A 24,582-nucleotide genomic window follows, 5' to 3' on the forward strand; every position below is an offset into this window, starting at 1 on the left:
CGAGGAGACAGGCCAGGTCTGGAATGGTTTTTGAGTTGGTGGAAGGGAGGCTAATGGGTCCACCAGAGATTTTGTACAACTTGTATTTTAGATTTGCCTTGTGGCCCAGAGATACTTCTATTGGAGTTGTGCCTAGAAAGCTCGAGTTTGGAGTTAGAAGGGAGGAAATAAATAAAGAAGGATTGCGGTGCCCCTTAGAGATGCCCCCTGATGGGCTCCTCATCTGCCTTGTTCACCCACCCCACCCCCCATCCCAGAGCAGGGGCTCATTTTGTTGAAATAAGGGATCTGTGTGAATCTGTTCAATCTCATGTTAATGGTGGTTGATCCCAGACCTTCGGCTTCAAAAGCCGGAAGAGGACCTTAAAGGTTGTCTAAAAGAAACCGAGGCATGAGACAGGCTCCAGGCCTGGGGTCCCACAGTAAGTGGCAGAGCCAGCGCTGGAACCTGAGCTTTCAGTGTCCACTCCCAGGGCTCTTTGCACAAGGCCGCTGCCTCTATTCCTGCTGGGAAACCCGAATCAAGCTCTGGCCAAGGAACGTGGTTGTGAGAACATGAAACCATGGGCTTAAGCTCCGTGCCTGAGACTAAATGGAGCGCCTTAGTTTTCAGCCGTGTTACACAAACTGTCCTGGAGGATTTGACGTCCGGGGTGACTGCTAGGGGGACCAGGAGCTTCTGGCTGTTTTAACATGGACCTCTTCACTGTCCACTTGTTCAGTGGGGCAGCACTTCAGTTGTCGGGCTGTTCCCAAGTCACACGGAGCACTTTCGGTCTGGAATACTTTCTTGATGCTTTGTACTTGTGATTCAGTTAGGAGTCTGGGGAGAAGATGGGATGTAAGGGCCAGAGACCTGAACGGATCTCTCTTTGAGGATTAGATCTCCTCCTAGAATGTCAGTTCTTTCTTTGTTCATGGCTAAGAGGCCTGGCCTACAGAGGGCCCCGATAAATACTTATTGAATAAATATTCTGGACATTAGGAAAAAGATTTCCCTCTTAGAAACAACCCACGTATAATACAAGGAGGCAGGGACAGGGAGGTGATTGATGGGAGCTGCAGTTTTGCAGTGAGTCATTGCTTCAAACAAGCACCAGACAGGTAAGGCAGGAGGGGCTGGGGAGAGTAAGCCCTGAATGGGGTGGAGCCACTGGGTGGAGACTTGTGCAAAACAATAGGGCGGTCTCTAATGGACTGGATATGGGAAGAAGAAGAAGAATCATATATCTTGGGCCAGGCTTGGCTAAGTGCTTTATGAATATCATCTCCCTTCATCCATCGCAGCTGCTAGCTGCTATGTTGTTATTCCCATTTGGCAGATTGGGAAACTGGAGCACAGGGAATTAAGTAACTCGTCCAGGGACTCGAGCTGGTATCTAAACCCAGGCAGATTGACATCAAACTTCGCTTCTCTAGAATGACGATGAGGAGCTGGGCACTCAGAGCTTTGGACTTTCTCGAAAGGATGGCAGCAGAAAAACTTGAAAAGAAATTGTTGGTCTGCAGGGGAGTGAGGCTGGTCAGGGAGGGTGCACCCTGCTTCCTGTGCCAGGCTCCTCACAGTGCCCGAAAACCCTTCACCCAGTGAAGACTTTAAGGGGATGCTTATTTGGGGGAGCTTAACTATTCCCCAAGCAGAGTGGCTAGTACCAGATCGGCACTATTTTGCACTTGATAAAGATTTAGCAAAAAAAGATTTTTTTTTAAGTGCACTTTGTACCTTAAATTATGGTTGGCATGTACTTGAAAGTGGTGGTAATTTTAAAGCCAGATGTTGTCCTTGAGGCCTCCAGAAAGTGTTTCCTGCATGTGTAAACCTTCCTTTCCTGCTCCAGGATGCTGGTCCAGGCTGTTCCAGGCCATAATACTACCCTTTTATTGACAGTGTGTGATTTACCAGTTGCTGAGCTAGTCCCGTCCTCGTGGAGCTTGCAGTCTCCCTGGGAGACAGACATTAATGATTACACAAATACTCTTTAATTACAGTTGTTATAAATGCTTCAAAGGAAAAAGTACAGAGGCCAGGGGAGCTGCTGATCAGGGAGCACAGGGAAGGGAGGTGTTCCCGAAGAAAGGACATTTCAACAGTCACGTGAAGTGTGGGCAAAGAGGCTTTAACCAGGGTGGGGACAGTCCATCAACCTTGACGTAAACCTTTGCTCCTCTCTGTGATCCGAGCATCACTGTACGCTGCGAGCTTGTTAGAAATGCAGAATCTCAGGCCCCTCAGCACACCTGCTGAGTCTGCATTGGAACAAGAGTCCGGCACAGGGTAAAGTCTGAGAAATGCTGATGGACTCAAAGTACCGAACTGGGACGTTCTTGGCTTTGCTGGGAATGAATTGGGTGACATCGCACAAGTCACTTCTTAGGGTAACGAGGGAATGAGATCAACTCACAAGTTCCTTCTGGCTTCTCTGATCTCTGGTTTCTGCTGCTTTGTGCAGCCACTGAGTTTACTGAGGCCCTGGGCTTACCCAGCGTCCACCTCTGAGATGCCTCTGGTCCGTGCTCTGGGATGACTTCAGGACGCACTGAAAAGGGGCCAGACCATCAGAGCTTTGGGGAAAGATCAGAATAATTCACAAAAAGCATGTGGAATTTTGTTGCACACAGAGAGACTGTGTTAGGGCGACCCAGGAGGATTTGGCCTGAAGAGAGGAAAACTGGCCAGAGTCAGGGGCCTTGGGGAAGAAAGGTGTAACATGTCTGTCAAAAGGAGAACCCAAAATGAGGGCGGGAGGCACCTGCCCAGCGGTTCCGTGCATGTGAACATAATACTTTAGGAATTGCCAACGGAGTTTCGTCCCTGAGATCCTCACGTCAGTCTTTGTAGAGAGGACGTGAGGTCTGAAACCATGGGTCCTCCAGCCTTGCCGTCTGTGGGTGGGCTTCGGTGGCACCTGCAGCTGTGTAGGTGGTTACGTGCGTGTGCACTTTTCTGAGAAGATCCATAGCTCTCACCAGCCTCAAAGGGGTCTGTGGCCTCCCAGAACTAGGGAACAGTGCTTTTCTTGATGAATCTCCTCCAGCTCTTTTATCATACGGCACTTACTGTGTGTCAGGCACTATTCTAAGCACTTTCCATCTATTAGCTCATTTACAGTAAGAAACTTTCCAGAAGTCATGCACCAAGTGTCAGAACCAGGATGGCACGCCGGCAGTCGGCTGCAGAGTCCCTGCTCTCAGAGCCCACCTTAGTACCAGGGCAGGTGGGCCTAGGGGGCAATGCTTCTGGGTAGAACAGAAATGGAGATTACAGAGGCCCCCACTTTACAAGTAAGCATCTCCCAATGGTTCACGTGTAAAACAGGAAGGATTTCCCCAAGGAAACACGTTATGAATAGCACCAAGTTGCCAGGCTAGCCCGTGAGAGCCTATGTCTGTTGGGCCCAACTCATGCTTGTTTGCAAAGGGGAAAAAAAAAAAAAGAGAAAACAAGACTGCTTCAGTCTTACAAGCTAAATTAAAAATTCTACAATTGGTGTTTGAAGAATTGCAGTGTCAAATAAGGGGCGTGGGTGAAGTGGTAGCAGGAAATTGGGGTAGATTCTGAGAGGGGATTAAAGAAGGTTAAAGGCCAAAGCAGAGCCAAATGTATGTCGAATCAGCAGCTTCAAAAAGTAAAATAACTGGTTTTTATTACTTACTAATTAATGTGTGTAGCTCACAGACCTGACCCTTCCCCCATCCCTAGTGCCTTACCCCAAGTACAGAGGCCTTTTGTCTTCTCTTTTATTCATTTCTGTGCTATTTGAATTTTTATCAGTATGTATTATCTTCAAAATCTATATATTTTCAAATGGAGGCAAAGGACTATTAGAAGTGGGTTGACCTCTGGGGGGGAGGGGTTCTGTCTTCTGCCACCATCATCATAAAGGACTTTCTGATATTAAATATATATGCTCTATTGTGTGTGTGTATTTTGGGAATACTGAGAAAACGATTGGAAATGTGAGGATTTTCAGTGCAGGCGGAAGCTGAGAATAAGGGATCACATTGCAGCCCAACTGCCTTCGCTTTCTTCCTTCCCTCCCCCCCAGGGTGTAAGAAATAGAAAATCAAAATCAGGTAAGAATTAGCACCGCAGAAAGCAGGAATGCCCACCCTCCCGATTTACACCGGAACCCAGCTTCTCTGAAGACTCTTGGTGATGTGTGGTTTGCCTTCTGGGTGGTGTCTGAATGCCATCTCTGGCCCTGTCCTGTTTCCAGTGGGGCTGCAATGGAGGGGCTTCCAGATGGGGAAGATGGTCCTGCGTGTGTTGGGGGTAAAAAGCACTTGCCAAACTTGAGCGGTGGTTTTATGCGCCCCCATCAGAGTGTCCTCCCAAGGACCATGTCCAAGCCGGCCTCTCAATAAGCATCAGGTACCCTTTGGAGACTGGTGGTGCTGGGTGGCGAACCCCACCCTGTGACGTCGATCCTGGGACCCCCCAGACCCTCAGCCGCACCTCCTGTCCATTCACTAGCTACAGACCCCAAGACCACTTGTGGACTTGGGAGCAGGTCACCTCTGAAATTCTGAACTCTTAAGGGTCCCTCCACTGCACAGCCCTGCCCACCCCTGCCCCAAGCTGGGCCTACTCTCCTGGGCCACACCCCCACCATCAGCCCCAGCCCTGGTTCGCAAGTCCTGCCCTGGCCACCTTCCTAGAGTTGAGCACCCCATATCCTCCTGTGCCCCAGTTCCCCACTACAGCGACGGACACACCTGCCTCCCTCCCTTTTGGCCCTTCTTCTCTCCGGCCCCCTCCCACCTCGCTTCTCTGCACCCTAGGACTTCACAAAGAAGAGTCCACCCTCCTGTCCCTACGTCCTTTCTCCCCCTCTCCTCTCCAGCCCCAAAACAGCAGAGTGTATTTCACCCCTCACCCTGACCTGCTCTCCCAGAAGTCCCAAGCCACTTCCTGATCACACCCCATGGCCCATTTGGTGGCCTCTACTTTGACTTCTCCAAGGCAGGTGCTGTTGTGGAGAGTCTTGCCCCCAGTGGATTCTGGCTCATCACTCTGGGTGTTTCTCAGACCTCTTGATCCTGCTTTTTCTCCCACTCCCTCCTCTCCTGGCTGCACTTTGGTACCTGGCTTCCCTTCCGTGTGTATGGTTTCAGCCTGTGCAGTGAGGACTCTTGGCCTGTGTCCCAGGCCTCTTGTCGCCTGTAAGCAGCTTAGAACTGGGTTTACATTTGTTATAGCTTTGGATATATATGGATTTCTTTGTGCCATCTTATTTTATGCTTTCTGTTTCTTCTTTTTCTGAATCTTTCTTCTCTGTTCATTCTTTCTTTTAAATTGATTGAAAGTTTTTTTTCCCTTTTCTTCCCTCCAATTTTTTCTCTGTGCTGCTTTGGAACTTACACATTCTGAATAAGGGTTTAAAGTCAGTTGTTGTGTATATCTTTTTTCAAGCAAAGAGAGGACCTTGGAATGCTTTATATAAAGACGCTGTTGTCCCTCTCGTGTTCAGTTGCCATAGAGTGGATTAGCTGCATCTTCTTTCTCTCTTTAATTCTACAAACTGGACGTCATTTTTGATGTTCTATATGTTATTTCTGATGTATGTTAGATCTTATTCTGTCCTTTATGTCTCTCAATGCCTTTTTCAATTTCAGTCTTCTGGTTTTTTGTGGTGTTTCCTGGGTAAGTTTTTATTTGTCTTCCAGTTCACTAATTCTCTCTTTAGTTATCTCTAATCTTCTGTTTAGCCCTTCTATGAGGCATTTTTAGGATCAATATTAACTCACAAATTTTAATATATTTGATGTGTTTTAATCCATGCTGTTAATATTTTTGATTCTCATCCTTTGAGATTTTCATTTGGATGATTATATTTTTTTATGTCTGTGTTTTTATTTTATCCTTCTCAAGTATGCCTGATCTATTTTTTTTTAAATATGCTCTTATTCCTTATTTGTCTTTAATTCCTCATTTTATTTCCTTCATCACAGTAAGCATACTTATTTTGTATTCAGTATCCAGTAATTCCAGTATGTGAAGTATTTGCAGGTATAATTCTGTCGTTTGATGCTTCTGCTGATTCCCACTCATGAGGGCTTATTCCCTTATGTGTTTTGTGATTTTTTAATAGTGAGTTGATATCTGTTAGAGTTCTATGTGTGAGAATTCTTTCAGCTATGGGAGCGGAGTACATTCTCCCATGGGTGATATGTTGCCTTCTGCCAGATGCCTGAAGGCCCTGCACATGGGTCCCTTTATTTATAATTCTTAGCTCGCAGTTTTGAAGGCCTCCGTCCACAGCTAACACTAAGCCAGATTTCTTCTTTCCTGATTATGTACCAGTAGACACCCCGCTTTGGCCCCATTGTTCCTTTATTGCCAAATGCCTTCTCCCCATATTTGGACAAAGCCCTAGTCATGCCAGGCCCAATTAAAAACGACGTATCTTCTGGCCTTTTCCATGCCACCCCTTGCAGCATTACCCCGACTTTCCGTATTCATTGGCCGCTATTGCCTTACCTCTTAGTCTGTAGGTGTGCGTGTTCAGACCCTGCGCTGGACTCGGACCTTCTTGAAAGCTCAGGGCTGTGTCATTTATTTCTGGAGCCCCAGTGCCTGACTCACTGTTGGGCAAAGCAGCTGCTTAATAGATATTTATTGATTGAACAGAATTTATGCTAAAATCAATACTTTTCTTCTTCTTGAATAGTAATAAAAAAAGAATCACAAACACTAACCTGCCCCGTGATCTGGAATAAGACCAGTTCACCTCTTTGGATCTCAGTGTCTTTAGCTATAAAATGAAGGGGTGCTTCTGAGATCTCCACTTGCTCTAAGATACTGAGATTCAGCGTCACTTGTATGACTGGCATGGCTCACAAGTGGAATGAAGAAATGGGAGGGACATGGAGAGAAAGAGCGTGATTCTGAGGTAACGGGGCGTGATTTGGAAGAAAGGAAAGAGAAGGGGGACTCAAAGATAAATTAATGTGAAAGAAAGATGGCATTTAGAAATTTGTGACCATTAGACAACTTGATGGCTGTCTAAATAAAAAATGAGCACATTGTCACAAAATAAATTTCAGATGGATTAAAGATGGTAAATATATATATAAAAAAATGAACTCGGGAAAATACTAAGTCTGACTTAAAACCCAGAAGCCAGAAAAGACTAGTATATTTGACCCTACACAGGTAAGTTATTGCTGTGTGGCAAAATCATCATAAGCAGAGTCTAAGAGTCTCCTAGTTCTCAAAACTAGGAAAATAGTATTGTAACATATCAGAGAAAGAGCTAATTTCCTTAATATCTGAAGAACATCTACAAATCAATAAGAAAAAGACCAGTGATCCCACTTTTCAAATGGGCCAAGAACATGGATGGTTTACAGAAAAGGAAATATAAATGGTTTATAACCATATAAGAATGGGTTCAACCCACTAGTAATAACAGAAATGCAAGTTTAACTCTACCATGGAGAAGTGACAGTGGGAACAAATACTCTCATAATTGTTGACCCAGTGTCAGTTGGTACAACCTGTGTAGAGAGGATTTTTGACGATACTTATTAAAATTAAAAGTGCATAAGTAATTCTGGGAATTCCTCTCCCAGATATGTCGTACCCATGTGAACTGATTTTTCAAGATACTTCATTGCATCAGTAGAGAATCGGTAAATACAGTATCCTCTAACCATACAATGAAATTCTGTAGAAAAGAATGTGAAAGCTCCCTATGTACTCCTGTGGTCTCTGAAGTGAGAAAGTAAGGGACAGATGCCTGGCCATGCAGTAGCTGCACCGAGCTACCTGGGAGCGTAGTAAGGTTGGTTTCCCATAGCGGGGACTGACTTTTCACTCTTATCTTTTTCCGCATTTTGAATTTTGTTGTTAAAGAAGGAAAGGAGATTAGGGTGGAAAGGTAGGAGGGTGGGAGGGAGGGAAGAAGGATCTCACCTTTGCTCTGCATTTTCACACAGTTTATTTTAGTTACTTCGGGAGCAGGATTACCATTTCTATAGACCAAGAACCTGAAACTCTGAAGTCTGAAATGACTTGCTTAAGTTCATGGAGAGAGCCTTGGAACCTGGCATGGAATCCCATTCTCATGTCAGAACCACTGGGCTCCTCTCTGTAGATCAGAGTGTTCTTGTTTCCTTCCTTTATTTTTAACTGCCATCTTGTAATGGCTGTACACGGAGGCCTACATCCAGCCCTCCCAAGGAAGTGAATGTAAAGTTCCACCTCACTTCCTCCAGCTGGCTTGCCGACTCACAAGTGTGTACAGGGCAAAACTCAGGCGGTAGGTGGTGGAGCCAGCCCAGACCCAGGCAGCCACATCAGACGCAATGAAGAGCTTTGGGGATGAGCTTTGCAGTCTTCCCTTTGAAGTTCCCAGCTTTTATCAGAGTGTCTGAACCTTAACATTATTTCAAGGGAGCTTTTATTACTGCCTGTGAACTGGCCTCAGGTAGGAACCAGCTGCCACCAGGTGTCGAGGGAATACTTCACTTTGTTTCATGACGAGGAAGTTTTCAGGGCTTGAGGTACTGGGAAGATTCTGGAAGAAAAACTTTTTCTGTGTTTCTATCCAGAGGTGCAATCAGATGGCATCTCTTTAATTAAAGGGAGGAAGAGGTGCTTTTTGTGTTTTAGGAGTTTTTTTGCCTCACAGAAACACCTGTGCTGTTTTCAAAGTACGGTATTGCCTGCTTCCTCTTTGCTGAAGCGAAATGCTGTACGGAGAACAAAGCTAAAGGCGCTGGTCATATATAATACAAGGCTGTAATTTATAGGACACAGCTTCACCCTGGGAAAGAATCTGATGTCTTTAAGAGATATGAAATCATCCCGCACCACCTGTCCTCGTGTGCGGTGTCATATTTATTTTCTAAGTTGGAGTCATCGTCTCTTAAGAAAGCGGCAGAGCCCTTCGGGGCAAAGGAAGGAGAAAGCTCGTGGGGCTGGGAAGTCTTCAGGATCCATGGGCCTGCGCTGGCCCATCCAACACCCCGCCCTGTGCTACTGGCCTCTTTACCAGGAAAGCATCCTAATGACCCCCACCCCCGTCCACTTTGATTTGTTTGGCCAATGAAAGTGGAAGTACTTGGACGTCACAGAGCTGTCCCCTGGTAAAGTTTGCACCCAGCCATTTGCTAAATGCACGAGTGGATGGGACGCGCCCAATGACTGTTTCCCACATGGATGGATTTTGATGTTGGAGCACAGACTTGACAGCTTTTGACCATAAAGAGGACTGGAGAGATCCAGACGTCTCCCGTTGCTCCTTGGGTTTTCCTGACACTTGAATACTTAATTCCATGCCCTGTGGAATTTTTCCTTCCTTGAGCTCTCGGTCCTCTCTTACACACAAGCCAGCTTCTGTAAATGGTACACTGTATATATCTTAACACCTCCTGCGTGGTCCATTCCATCATCTATTAATGTTCTAGTTGGTTATCCTGGAAAACTTCTGAGTCAGATCAGCTGAGTTCTTTTGCTTCAGTTGTAGGATGTGTCAGAATTTCTCTTCTAAACCCCTATTTTGGGGCCTTTACGCCTTCGTTATAAAAATGCATTCCCAGTCGCCAGGTAGATTATCCATTCTCAGCTCTGGACCTGGTCTCTTTTTCTCTCCCCTTTGAATTCTTTGTCGGAAGAGATGGCCGTTGTCCTTTCCTTGATCAAGGACAAAAGTCACATTTGTTTTACCTTTTCGCACCTTGGCCCCTCTGCCCGCTCCCTTCTCCCTGTCTCAGTGGCAGTTACTGGAAGGACCTGGACAGAAATTTGGGTCCTGGGTGTCCTGGGGCACCTGGCCCCCTGCTAGGAGCTTCACCCCTCTGTACTCACTAGGCTCTCCTGGAAGATCTCACTTCCTTGTGACTGGAAACCACCTCTTAGTCCTTGAAAAACAGTCGTAGGTGGTTTTAAGATGTCTCTGTCCAATTTTTTGTTTCTGTTTTTCAATCCAGTTCAGATATGAATGTCCACGGAATGAACAGTCTCTTGGATCTTGGACCTCTTCCTTTTGTTTTTTAGAAAATAGCTTTTATTGATTTCTTTTCCTTGTTACAAAGAGATTTATGATTGTTGCAGAAAATTTAAGAAACAAGCAAAAATAAAAAATAAAAAACACTTATAATTGTTAATAGTTTAGTATATTATGTATACTGCCAGCGTACATTTTTTTAATTTAAAAAAATGAAATCATCCTGGATATGCCATCTTGTTACTTTTCTCTTTTCTTTTTGTTTTGCTTTTACTTAACGATGTGTGTTATTAAAATTTCCATTGGATTAAATGTTCTCCTCCAAGTCACTTTAAAGGGTTGCATAGTGTTCTTTTGAACAGATGGGCCATAATAATACATATTTAAGCAGCCTCCCACATTGAGGTTGTTTCGTCTCTTTCTCTTTTATAAAGAGTTCTCTGGTGGACATCCTTGGGCATTTTTGCCCACAGCTTTGATACATTTCTAGAAGAGAATCACTGGGCCGAGGACATATTCTACCGTGTTTCCTCGAAATAAGACCTAGCCGGACCATCAGCTCTAATGCGTCTTTTGGAGCAAAAATTAATATAAGACCGGGTCTTATATTACTATAATATATAAGACCCAGTCTTATAATAATATAAGACTGGGTATAATATAATATAATATAATATAATATAATATAATACTGGGTCTTATATTAATTTTTGCTCCAAAAGACACATTAGAGCTGATTATCCGGGTAGGTCTTATTTTCGGGGAAACAGTAGAGGCTCTGGATTTAGAGGGTTAAATTGCCGTCCAGAAACGTTGCATAGTATTTTTTGTTCCTTTTGGGTGAATACCAAGTCTTATTCTTTGTGGTACGTTTTTAAGACATCATTTTCCAAATGTTTCCCGCATGTTGGTTAAGAGTGACTGGCCGGGTAAAGGCCTGAGGGACCCAGCACACAGCTGTCCTGGGAAGGAGAACCTCCCATGCTTGCTTTTTGTGTACAGGGGTCTCGAGGGCTGAGGCCAGAGGCCTTTCTGGCCTCTTCTGACTGTAGGCAGCTGGGTAGAGAAATCTCACGGTGCCACCCTTAGGGTGCCTGGGGCAGAGCTGGCTTCGAGGATTCCAGAGTCTCTCAGAGAATTTAGGCTGGTCTTTCCTCCAAGGCTGTGCTCATAAAACAAATGTCTGCCCTGCCTCCAGAGTCCAGAACTGGTTGTCCCTGGTGGGCTTGGTGTTGGTACAGGGTGGTGAGGGGCTGGAGGGTTTCCTGTGCAGACATTAGACTGTCCCCGACCCAGGTCCTGCCTGCGCAGGGCACTGCTTCTGCCCAGACCTGCAGCCTTTGCGGCCCAATGCTTCCATCACTGCCCTGGGGAGGCGACGGGACAGGAGGGGGTTTGATGGAATTGCGGAGGAAGTAACATTTGCTTAGGCTAAATCGGGTCTTCCTGTTCCATTCCTCGCTTGCGCGCCCTCCTTTGTGTGCTTCCTCTTCATGGCAGCGCATTCTTCAGGGTAGTGGGTGAGGCCTCTGAGGACCTTCCCTACTTCTTAGCTCCTTCCTTTCCTCTGCACTCCTGGTGACACCTAGGCTGGCTTGGCTCAGCTGAGCCCATCACTGTGGTGCACGCACCTCCGCTCTGTCGCTACATCCGCTCTGCTCTGGCTCCGGGCCCTATCACCATCCTGTCCAGGTGGTCGAGTCCCAGCCAAGGCCCAGTCCCAGCCAGCCCTGCTTTCTCAGGCCTGGTAGGAAGGCCATGGGCTCATGGAGGCCCGAGCTGCCTGCCTCCCCCCACCACGAGAGACGCAGTGTGCCAGCTGCTGCCCGTTGGGTTACAAACGACAAAAACACAAAACCCAGCCCCCTGAGATGAGGGACGGTTTGGTTTCTATGAACCAGACGACTCCTGTGCTGGAAATGAGAGGCACGGGCTGGGGGAGGGAGGCTGGAGGTTCCCCTGGGGTGGGCTTTGTTTAAAATTTAATATGCTCTTCCCTTCTCTCAACACACCAGCGAGGACGGCTTCTAGATGCTTTGTCATTTTAGCCCCGTTGTCTGTCTGGTGGAGGAGATCTCTTATCTGCTGGGCCCTGCCTCTCTTCCCTGAGAGCTCCATCCCCGTCCCACACCACACCCCCTCCGTTTGTGATACGAGATTATAGATCCCATCCTGCAACCTTAGATTCCAATGAAACTTGTCACTTTGCTTCTTAGTCAATTAAGATTTGGGGGAAATCTTTGAATGGTGTGGAGCCTACCAAGGGCATAAGTGCTGGGCAACTGTGGAGTGTGGTCTGAGGGCGTGGCACTGCCCTTAGCCCTGTGGGGAGTGTTGGGTCCCAGGGTGAGGGTCTCGGGTCTGGGTGGCCTGAGGCAGAGTCAAACGTTTGCTCCCGTGTATGTGCGAACTTCTGACCTGCACCTTCTTGGCCTTGGGGAGCTCTGCAGGGCAAAACGTGCACTGAGCACAGAAACAGAGCTGCCCTTTTCCCCACAGGCAGGAGTGGATCTGAAAGATTGCTCCCCACAGAAGTGGGCCCAGAGGCCAGGGGAGAACCTTACTTCAGCCACAGAACTCAGCACCAGAGCCGTGGCTTCCTGTCTTGGCTTGCCGTCTCCTAGCCTTGGTTTCACGGCTGTGACATGGGTTCATGGGCCCGCTTCCCATGGCTGTGCTTTGTGCTGTATAACACTACATGGTTCCCATGATCGCTTGTGAAGTCAGGGGAGAGACCCGCGCCATTCTGAATCCCCCTTTTTCTTACAAGTGTCCTTTATTCCTTTAGTCAATCAGCAAACACTTAGCAAGCACGTAGTATGTGCTAAGCGATGGCATGAGAAACATGGTCTCTGTCCCCAGCGAGCCCTCCCCCAGAGGGGTTTTGGGCGTGTAAACAAGAGCACAGGCTCTGGCAGTTGACCTTGGGTTGAAAATTGCAGTTTTTTTGAGTGGAACTCAGGTCATGTTGAGGAAGAAAGAAAATAAGCCCGCATGGGTCATCCACAATAGTTGGATTTCACTATTTTTCTCTTTGAAGGAAAACTCTGCCATCACAGTAACGGGGTATATATGTATGTGTGTGTGTGGGGGGTTAGAGTGAGGAGCATGGAGGGGTGAGGGGGGTTCTCCTGGGTGTACCCCAGGAATGAATTTCCTCCTTCAGGGTCCAAGTGACTGTGGCTTCCTCACAGACCGATGGTCTTTAGGTGTCAGCGCTGTTTTGGGTCCAAATCCCATTTTTCTTGGTGACTTCCTTACCTGTCTGTCCAGGGAGAATCTTTGCAAAGACAGAGCTCAGGGCAGAAGATTTCTGTCGCCAAGCCTTAGGCAAATACACATTTAAAGAAATCTCATTAATAAACTAGTAAATCTTACGCTTATATAGAACATTTGGAAATCCAAAAAAATGTAAAGAAACTGAAAATTGCCCGTAATCTCCCCAACTAGGAATTACCAACACTGTTTAGTACCTTTACATATTTCCTCATAGTCTTATCCGATGCACATATGTAAATATACTGTATTTTAAACATGGTTACGAGCATATTGAACTTTATAGTCTTTTCATTTTTTTGTCTGACAGAACATTATGGCAAGCAAACACTTTTAAAAAGCACTTGGGCTTTGCAAGCGAGCTTATGCTTTGCAAACATTTCCGTCAGCCACCGGTATCCAACTGTAAGAACGCACGTTCTACCCAAAACAGAAATTGTGCCAATCCAGGAGGTCTTTGATCACCAGGCAGTAAACCAAAATATTGTAAATTTAAACAGACGAAAACTAAAACCCAACCACTTGAAAAAAATTTAAAACGCTCTCCTAAGTGGCTATTGGGTCAAAGAAGAGCTAAGGTATATAGTGACAAATATTTAGAAAGCATTGAAAAGCAGAATGCCATGTAACCAAACCTATGGGTGACAGCTGGTGCTATTCTCATAGCCTTAAATGCTTTTATTTTTAAAAAGGGGGAGAGAAAAAGAATAAATCAAGCATTCAGCCTGAGATCTTAGGAGAAAAAAAAAAAACCAGAATAAAAAACAGCCCCTAAGGAAAACAGAAAGAAAAAAATAGTAAAGATGAAGGCAGCAATAAATGAATTAGGAAACAGAAACAGTGAAATTAGCACAGATATCCAAGAGCTGATTCTGTTTTTAACCAAACAATAAAGGAAACTAACCTCTGGCAAATCTATGTGAGAAATACAAGAGAGAAAAGAAGAAGAAAAAAAAAAGGAATGAGAAAGGGGACATGGCAAGAGAGAGATTTTTAAAAGTAAAAATGTATGCACAATAGACGCAACTTTGAAAATCTCAGTTAAATGAATGCATTTCTGAAAATGTACATGTTGCTAACTAAGAAAAAATTTACTATCATTATCAAAGTGATGTCCCCTCTACCCGAACAAGACACTGGTCCCACGTGTTTTTGCTAAGTAATTATTTCAAATTTGATGATACTAATAATGTTGAGCTATTCCATGGTTGAGCAAAAGATGGAGAGCTCTCCAATTCATTCTACAAAGCAAAATAAGCCTGATATTAAACATGGCAAAGAGACCATATTGAAGTATGCAAATGCTACGTCGGAAATAAAATTCAATATTATATTAAACAAGTCATCCACCATACCCCAGTGGGGCAAGGGGGGGAGGACTGTCGATATTAGGAAAGCTTAATATAGTAACTACGTCACACTAATGGGTTAAAGAAGTGTAATAAAATCAGATTGATTCCAGTATATGCAGGGGAAAATTGCTTCAAATCGAGCAGCCATTTCTACCTAATCAATACACCCAAAAAAAGGAATAGAAGAGTACATTCTTAGCATGATTAAGAATATCTATTTCAAACCAATAGCCAATATTATAATTAACTGAAACATTTGAGGCATTCCGATTGGAACCAGTAACAAAATAAGAAGGCCTGCCAACACCATCACTGTTTACCTTTGATTTTGAAATACTAATCCACACCATAAAACTGAAACAGAAATATAAAGAAGGAACCAAAGTAACAGCATCTACAATTTATACCAAATCATGAGCTAGAGGTTAATTTCAAAAGTTTAGAAATTTTTAAAAAGTCATCAAAAAATTCAAGAGATTTGACTACCTTGGGAGGGCTATGAGAATTGTACAGAGCAATTGAAAGCCTGGGAGGAAAGATTTTATTATAAGACCCCTATAGGGTTAATATTTTAATTCTACCAAGATCTTCTATATATTGGTTTTACAATCAAGATTTAAACTGGAAGACAAAGTGAACAGACAATATAATTAGCAAGTAAATAATCCGGTGGTTAAGCTCCATGGTCAGTTCACTGTATGACAGTTACTATGCTGAATTCATATTTGTTGAACATATAAATGAATGCAACGCAAGTTTTTAAAGTATGATACCATTATTTTTACCTTTTCAATTAGCAAGAGGTTTTTTTCAAGGTTTTATCATGAAAAATTTCAAATATGTAGAAAAGTTGAAAGAACAGTAAATTCTCGTACATCCATGACTAAATATAACAGAGACTAACATTTGCCGTATTTGTGTCATCTGTACATGTATATATTTTTCTCCTGACTCGTTTTGGAGTAAGTTGCAGACCACATATCACTTTTCCCCTGAATACTCGAGTTTGGGAATCTTAAATCTCCCAGAATGTAGCGGTCGGTTCAGAGGGTTTGGGAAGCTGTTGCCCTGTGCCCCACGGGTATCTCTGCAGATTGTCCTTGTGTTTGGGAAGGTATCTAGGAGTCACAGTCGTGACCTTCTGATATGTAAGAGGAAAGAAAGTGCACACTGATTGAGTTTCAGGCCCAGTGCTGGGTGTTTTCCTGGTGGTCTCCTATTTAATATTCTCCACAACCGTATGGAGGCAGCCTTGTGCCCATTTTGGGGAAAATTGAAGTTCAAAGAGGTTAAGTAACTTGCCCAGGTACACACAGTGGCATTATTCAGCCCAGGCCTATCTGACACCATCGAATTACACAATATTTGTCTCTTCATCTTCTCTCTGCATGAATGCATGAAGGCATTTCGTGAGCAGGGTGGACACATTAGAAGCAACCGGAATATTCTTCATTGCAAGAACAGGCAGGCAAAAACGGTGATCTGTACCCTCATGTGAATTTCTGTGTTTGTGAACACGATTGTTGATTATGAACAAGCAACACGGAAAATGGCTCGTATCGTCCAGCAGGACACCAGAGGATACACTCCCTGGTCAAAACCTTCCTGAAGAGGCCCAGGAAGAAATAGATGGGAAGTGGTTGGGTTAGGGTGAGAAGGAGTAGTCATTATTTTTCTCTTCCGTCTTTTTCAAACTCTTTGCAATGGGTGGTTTTATTAATTTTGCAATAGAATTTTTTAATCAAAAAAAAAAGCACTTTATACCCGCATGACAGTTCTGTAAGCTCATGTGGGGAAGACTCTGCTCTGTTTGTTGTTGGTCTTTTATTTTTCAATGCCCAGCCCCACGCCTGGCATATTATGGACATAATGAAGGTGTTAGACGAGGGACTCGGCCCAGGAACACGTTTGCAGGGAGCTTCCATCAGCTGGTCTCCCCGAGAACAAGCGCGCGCCAGGTGTGTGTCATGGGGTGTGTCACGGGGGAGGGTATTTGTAGGGTGGTGAGCTCTCCATTTCCAACAGGAAGGCCCCACCATTGTGTAGAGGCCATTCTGGCCATTTAGCATCTCTGGGGCATTTAGTGCATCAGAACCATGTGGAACAGACAAACTCTAGCTCGTGTGGAATCAGATTTTATGTCATTCTCGGACTTTCAAAACTGATGATTTTATGAACCGCTTATTATTTGCTGAGTGCTTACTAGAGGCCAGGCTAAGTGCATTTACAAAACCATTCCCTCATTTAATTTTAACAACCATGAGAATTAGCAACGATGATCTCTATTTTACAGATGAGGAAAATGAGGCACAGAGGAAAGAGGCATGAGTTCCAGGGCAAGTCTTGGTTGGTTTTGCCGAGAACTTGACTTTCAGCAAATCACAAGCCTTCTGGGCTTTAATCTCCTTGTCTGGAACAACAGCTGGCATTAGTGGAGTGTTTACTATGTGCCAGGCCCAGCTGAGTGGAGAATGTGAGTCCACCTTCAATAAACAAACAAACTGGATTCCTTCCACTGGTCTCTCTATGCCAGGGCTTTACACAGCACTTGCGCCAGCGGAAGAAACCCCGTTGGTTTTCTTTGGGCTTGTCTTACTCTTCCAAGACCAAATTTTTGAGCCACTGACCACACCCCATTGCTCCTGGCACTTATGCAGCAGGGGCATTTGCAGTGGTCCCACCAATGGTTACTCCCTGCTGGAGAGAGCTTATCAAAATACATTTCCCAGTGTCCAGCCCCAAATCCTCTGGATCTGGGGAACACCCATGAGTCCATCTTAGATTACCTTCAGCTAGCTGCCAGTCTTGTTGTGATCAGCTTGAGCCAACCGTGAACTATTACAGTGGCCCTTTTCTCCTGAGACGGCACCTGCAAAGGCTTGGGCTGGTATAAACCAAAGCCCACTTTCGTGTGGAAGAACCCAACAGAGTTATGGACGTGGTTAAGGATTGCAAATTTTGTGCTCTACACTGAGCGCTTGCGTTTCTCATTGACAGAACGTTCTCTACAAACCTCAGCTCCCGGGAGCTCAGCAGGCCACGAGTAGTTGAATGTAAATTCCGAGAACCCTTAAGAAACATAAATGTATTACTTTCTGTTTTTATGAGAGAGGAGAAGCAGGTGAGAGGACTGGAAAATTAAACACCCCCCAAAAAATAGCAATTAAGATTGCATGTTTGAACTATTAAGAACAGGCAAATTTGGGGCTTTCTTGCCTATGAGCTGAATTTACGTCTCAGAGGAAATACATATATCTGCCTGTAAGACTCTTAAATTTATAAACATTGTCATACATTCTTAGGCCAGTAGCACACGAAAGTACAGGTCGTGGATTGAAGTGTGGTGTTACCCCAACCAGAAGGAGCTAAGTATGGAAATTGAGAATGATGTTTAGAGACTTTTGTAGTGTGACGTTACCATGACGACACCCAAGTAGGTGATTGGCAGCTGCATCGTGAACAGGGTGTGGACCAGTGTCATTGACCTTATGTGGACAGTCGCAGGACCAAGAGCTGCCTGTTAGTGTTAGTTCTTCGAGGGATTCAAATAAAATGGATTCTCCCCTGCAGGGAGTTGGAGAAGCGCTGGGCATGTTAAAAGGGTTGAGTTTGCAGTGGGTAAAGAGCTGGGAGAGAGGTAGAAGACTTCACACTCGACCTTCCATCCCAACAGGCCAGTTCATGCAGAAGGGGGTTGGCTGCCATGCCTGCTGGCCATTCTGTTAGGGAGCCCCTCCACTTGTCCCATAGGATTTGTTTGAACCCTGGTCATGGAGCCTGTGGGAGAGATTTGCTGGTCCACAGTGGAGCCAGGTGGTTTAAGAGGTGGCCTTCGGAGTCTGGCCAGGCTTGGCTTGGAAAACCTGGGCACTTCCCTGCTTGTGGCCTGGTCCACTTACTTTCCTTCTTCGTGCCTCAGCGTTTAGGAAATGGGGAATGACGGTTTCTCCTGGCAGGGTTCTCCTGAGCGATAGGAATGAGATAATACACACAAGGGGCTCCATGTACCATCTGCACTGGGAAGGAGGGTTCTTTGTGTTGCTTTGTCTTCATTCTTTGAAAGAGTGGATTGCATTGTGGGTCTCCAGGAAGTTTTGAGCTGCCCTCCCTTTTCCGAATTCCTCTGTGTGTGTGTGTGTGTGTGTGTGTGTGTGTGTGTGTTCTGTACCCTTGGTGGCGGTGCTGGTGGTGGCGGTGTCAGGAAACAGCCACCAGTTTCCTGCCGATTAACTCAGTTCCTGGAGGGTCCTCCCTCGCAGTAAGGGAGGCCTGGCCTCCTGCCTCACCAGCTTGCTCTCCTGGCCCCTGGCCCCTAAGGGGCCTGCCTGCCCTCCCACTGCCCGAGGTCCCAGGACACCCTCACAGGCCTGCTGAGCCGGGCTCTGTTCTGGCCATGGGTGGGGCACCCAGGTTCCAGCTGCCGCTGGTTTTGCCTGCAGGTGTATTTCCTGTGCACACCTGGCATCTGTGGGGACTTAGGCTTGTCCCAAGTGACCCCTCAAGTTGGACCTAGGAGGTTTTGATCATCTGAGCTGTAAGCCCTGGGGTATGATGCTGTTAGGGTCTGCGGCCCCTTTACAGGAGGCCTGATGGCAGGGGCCTCAGGAAGGAGCCCAGGCCAGGGTGGAAGACCCCAAGATTTCCCTGCTGCTGAAAGGGGAGTCTGGAGGGCCTCTCTTTGGTCTTCAGAAGGGAGGGTCTAGTACGGGGAGAGGCCAGCATAGTGCTGGATTTGGGGTCCCTAGTCTGCCACTTGGCCCTTGAGTGAAGGACCACAGAGAAGGGAGCTCTGCTGGCAGAGGGCACTAGGCCTGGCACGGCCACGAGGCCGTGGTTTTGGTCCCAGACACCCCAGCTCTCTGACTGCGGGGTGCCAGTGATGAGCTGAGGCTTCCTGCTCAGACCCCTCGGCGTCCACAGAAGTGGCATCTCCCGAGGGCTGCCCGAGGGTGTGGACCCCAATGCCTGCAGGTCGGCCAGGACTGGGCAGCGGTCATCGGGCTGGCTCGGGCCTCAGCACGACCCATGCTTCTTGCACAGGGACGGGGCCAGGACCACATTGGGCCTGGTGTGTGGAGGCCCTCAGCTTCCTGAACGATTATACTTCCCAGCACACGCACAGCTCCGCACACGTTTCACCCGAGTCGGGCCCAGCTCCTTAGCTGGGATGGGAAGCCCTGTGCTTGCTCAGACCTAGTGGCTGAGTCAACAACGCCGGGATGTGTATTTGGTTAGCACACAGAGCGGCCGCTGAGCCGGCCCACGGCCTTCCTGCTCTTGGCTTTCTAGCAAAATGTCCTCTGGAAAGGTCAGCCGGGACCAGCTACATAATACGTGGGGCCTGGTTCAAAATGAAAATGAGGGCCCTTGTTTGAAAATGAGTAAGAGTTTCAAGATGGCGGCAGCAGCGTGATGACACCAAGGTGGCCTGTCCTCAGCCTGGGCCCCGGGGGGCTGCACCCTGAGCTCAGCATTCCCCAGCCTTGTAAGACCTGGTGGCAGAATTAGGCTTCTCTTTGGTAGAAGAGGGACTTTTCATCCAAACCCGCTGAGTTCGGAGACGTGCTCTCCCCACAGGCAGCTTTTCTCAAGGGTAGGAGTGACTGGAACTTCTCCTTTTCGTCCTTCTCCCTGTCTCTGTAAACTCAGGAAGCTTTGAGGCCCTCCCTCCCTCCCAGCCCTTCTCCTTTCTTTCTTCCCCTCCATCCTTGCTGCCCTCCTCCCATCTCTGTTTCTCTCTTCCTCTTTCCATTGTGTTTATTAGGGGAAAACCCTTCTCATGTTTGCTGTGTCACATTTTCCAGCCGTTCATTTGGTGCTGTTTGATTTTCACGTCCCTTTAATGACACGAGCGAGATTGCTCCTTGGATTTCCAAAGCCTCTCGCTGAAGTGGCTCAAGCCAACACCTTCCCCCCCCCCCCCCCAAGGATGTCCCTTCAGTGGCCTCTGGCTCTGTCCAGATGGTCTCTGCCCATTGGGAGCCTGGAATGAATTCTCATTGTTAGCATTCGTCACTCACCACCTCCCCCCTACATGTAGCCGTCAGCCCTACTGGCCACGTGGAAAGAAAGGCGGCTCCATTCTTCCTGGTGACACCCCCAGGAGCTCTGGTGACAGACCTGGCCATAGTTCCCAAACATAGTGGCTTCCATGGCTTCCATGAAGGCCCGGGTGTGTGAAGGGGTTAAGCAGCTAAGCGCCATGTGACACTGTTCTGCCTTCCCTCACCCTCTCCACAGTCACCAGAGGATTCTCACAGCAGCCATACTTCCTTGCGGAAAACCCTCCTCTGGTCTCCTGCTGCCTAAGAACAGCGTCCAGACCCTGTGTGTGGCCTTCCAGGCCCTGCCCTCCTGGAAAGGCAGGCAGCCAGGGTTGCTAAAGAGACACTTGAGCCACACCTGGAAGGATGGAAGAGGTTTGGAAGGTGGAGAGAAGGACAGGGAACATTATAAGAAAGGGATGGCCCAAAGGACAGAGGGGAGGTAGGAGTCGGGAGTGGCTGGGGAAGACGGGCAGCGGGACCTCAGTAAAAGTCTGGCTCTGCTCGGAGAATCTGGAATCACTGGGTGGGCCCTTGCAGCAGTTTGCCTTTGTTTCCCCCTGTCACCAGTCTGGGAATTCCCTTGAAGCACTTTAGGAAGGTGACAGGGGCCTGGTGGCAGCCCTGCTCGCAGCAGGAATGTACTGAGCCTTTTCTCTGTTAATGGGAAGGGTACCTTGCTCTTCAGCCCTGAGCCCCCAGCCAGAATGAACTAAGGGAGCACAGAGCAGAGCTCGGGCAACTAGGGAGTCAGCTGGAAGAGGCCTTGTTCAGAAGGGGAAACTGAGTCCTGATGACCAGTGAACACATCACTTGCTGCGTTGGGCATCTTGGTAACAAACCAAATATTGGCCCAGCACATGCAAAAAAACAAGCTACAACATGCCTGCGCAGTCTGTTTTCTCATAACTTCTTATTTTGAAAATGTCAAACACAACAGAAAAGCTAAGAACCTTCATCTAGATTCTTCAGTTGTTACCGTTTTTGCCGCGTTTACTTTATCTTGCTCTCTTTCAAACGGTTTGGCTGAATCATTTGAAAGTGAATTACAGGTAGCATGAGGGTTCATCCCTAAATACTTAGGCAGGTACCTTTTAGGAGCAAGGACTTTTCCCTGCGGAACTACCAAACCATCATCACCCCTAAAAATATTACCATTATTCAATAATATGAGTATCATCTAATATACGGTCCTATTCAAATTTCCCCAATTGCCCTGCAAAAGTGTTTTTAGGTTCTTTCCCTGGTCCAAAGGCTCATGAATTGCCCTTGGTTGTTGCGTTTACTTCATCTAGCACAGTTCCCCTGCTTTGTATGTTGGTGTGCGATGTTGGCTTTGCAGAGTCTGGGCAGGCCAGCTGTCTTATAGAGTGGACTCTGGCTTTGTCTGATTGAGTAAGTTCAAGTTAAGTTGGCATAGTTTTGAAACCCGCCTGATCACTGCTTCATTGTGTCTAAAAGAGTCCTAAAGCAAAAGGTACAATTGAGGGTGTCTCCTTTGTCTCCTATCCCTGACTGAGTCATGGGATGTCCTGTCCAGCCACCAAGGAAAAGGGGTGGCTTTAGTAACATTATATTCTATTCACACAGTGTTTCAGCAAACTGGAGATTGTTCCACCTGATCCACAGCCAGCCTTGGGCAGGCGTTCTCTTCACGCAGTGGATGGGATTCTGAGAGGCTGAGTTTGTGCCCGGGTCCACAGCATTAGGCAGAACCAGACCAAAACCCAGCCCTTCTGATCCATCTCGGGGCACCTGGAGTGGCAGCTAGGAGAGGGGGCAGAGTTGGTGCCCTTGCTGGACTTGCCCCAGCACTGGGTAAGTTACTGGGTGGTACCACCGAACCTCAGCCCTGGGCCCAACACACGGAAACTCCCTGAGTGCTAGGCAGAGAATACGGACTATTCTCAAATGTGATCTAACCTGTTCTGGTGACTCCCGCGTCATGGTGAATGCATTTAGTTACTGAACTGTGTCCTGAGGTGTTGGGATGGCTTGTCCACCCTGAAGGGTCCCAGGCTGCCATTTGGTAATTTTTCATCCTGAGCCTTCGCCGTCAGCTGCCACAGCCTCCTCACCCTTTCCACCTCCCCGCTCCTGCTACTTTGCGTCTTGCATCTGCTGTGGTCTAGGAAGCCAGACACACAAGCTTGTTAGAACTGAGTCCAAAGGCTGTGAGTGAGGGGCTCTGTCCATGGAGAGAAGCGGGACTGAGGCACCAGGACCCCTCTTGGAGGCACGCCCGTCAGATTTACTTCTGGGCTTTCTGGGCTTTTTGGTACAGTACTCCCCTGCTCTTAGGAGAACTTGAGGTTGCCAGAGAAGAGACTTCTGCTGCCCAAGTGGGGTGTTGCTGTTGTGTGTTTCAAGTTCAGAAGGCCTAGAAAAGACCATGACATCCAGCAGAAGTGGCTGGGGAGAACAGTGAGCGTGTGTGTGGGTGCCAGAGAAGGAGGGAGGGCACTTTGGGTGCCATGGTCACGGCGCTGAGTGGCTGTGCAAGCTTGAGTTGGGACTCTGAGGGGTCCCAGGGCACGCTGCCTTTGCCTGGTCGTCTGTATTAATATACACCCCACCCCAGAATTCCTGAGGGTCTGCGCCTCTGCAGAAGAGAACTGGGCAGCAACATCCCTGGTTTCCCAGGGGATCTTGTTGCTAAAGCCACGTGCCAATATTCTGCAGGCTTTTCTCCCAAGGTACTTTCCCTCCATTCTGTTCCTCCTAACTGTGTCCCCTTGGGCGGGAGCCTGCTGAATTCTGTTCTTTCTCAAAGAGATTTCTATCCTCATAAACGTATAAGCGTGGCCCCCTTTCTCTTTCTCAGCGGAGGCCTTCACGGAGGAGTTCAGAGATAATTATTGTTCTTACTGGGTTAGTGTCTAGCTCTGATTCTTCCCAATACACCAGGAGATCAAGAAAACATCTATGAGATGTTTTATCTATTAGTTTAGTGATCAATTCCTTTTTTTTTTTTTTCTAGACACTGGGGTATCTTGCCAGTGAAATTCTTTAAAGCTTTTTCAAAACAAATAAAAATGTAATTTGTTGTAATATGCAGTTGACCCTGGAACAACACAGGTTCGGGCGGTGCGAGTCCAACTGAATCCACGAATATTTCTCAATTGACAATTTGAAAAAACTTGCAGATGAACCGCGTGGCCTAAAACAGATGCTGGAAACTTACGGTATCTATAAATACGTAGTGTAGTATACACGTCTTTTCTCTTCCTTATGATTTTCCCAACAACATTTTTTCTCTAACTTACTTTATTGTAAGAATACAATATGTAATACAGGTAACGTACAAAATATGTGTTGATCTACTGTTTTGTTATTGGTAAGGCTTCCAGTCAGTAGGCTATTAGTAGGTAATTTTTTTGGGGGGGGTGTCAAAAGTGGTGGATTTTTTACTATGTGTGGAGTCAGCGCCCCAGACCCTTGTATTGTTCAAGGGTCAACTGTATTAAAATAATGCCTCCTCTGAAAAGGCTTTCTTGACCCCCCCAACTTTCCAAGGCTTCCCCTCTTCTGGGCCCTCGAAACCCCCATTGCCATCCTCAAAGTCCTGAGCTAAATTGTAATCACCTACTTTCTTGCCAATTGCCGCCCCCACAACCGAGAGCTCCTGAGGGCAGGCTTGGTTCTTGCTCGTCCCTTGGAATGCACAGGCCTATAGCAGGGCTCAGTAAATACCTGCTGGAATTTGCATTGGTGGGATTGACATGCAAGAGAGAGTATATGCTCTCAGTGGTTCAGTGACACTTCCCACCCTATGTTCCCTTGCATCGCCACGTGTCCCTTCTCTCGGCTTCCTTGTTGGGCTTTGAGGCCCTTCTGGGCCTGCTCCAACCCAATAACAGCCCTTCCCAGAGGAAAGGGTTTTCTTTCCCGGATCTGTGGTGCACTCCACCCCCCAGGAGATTGGCCTCAAGCAGCTCAGGGCCTCGGACTGGTCCT

At 46.9% G+C, this 24,582-nt stretch overlaps 1 protein-coding gene across 8 annotated transcripts in view; it reads left to right on the plus strand.

Annotated features, from left to right (window-relative positions):
* The window catches only part of ZNF710 (zinc finger protein 710), a 51,598-nt gene that overhangs the window by 3,813 nt on the left and 23,203 nt on the right, over positions 1-24,582 (plus strand). Inside the window, exon 1 of one of the 8 annotated variants that reach the window (XM_074317719.1) lies at positions 22,216-22,443. The exons of the other annotated variants lie outside the window; for them this stretch is intronic. The gene's annotated coding sequence lies outside the window, so the exon portion shown is untranslated. Of the gene's footprint in view, positions 1-22,215; positions 22,444-24,582 lie in introns of those variants that run through there. 8 annotated transcript variants of the gene reach the window in all.

This window comes from Rhinolophus sinicus, linkage group LG13 (assembly GCF_036562045.2).
Source record: "Rhinolophus sinicus isolate RSC01 linkage group LG13, ASM3656204v1, whole genome shotgun sequence".
In the NCBI taxonomy this organism is placed as follows: domain Eukaryota; kingdom Metazoa; phylum Chordata; class Mammalia; order Chiroptera; family Rhinolophidae; genus Rhinolophus; species Rhinolophus sinicus.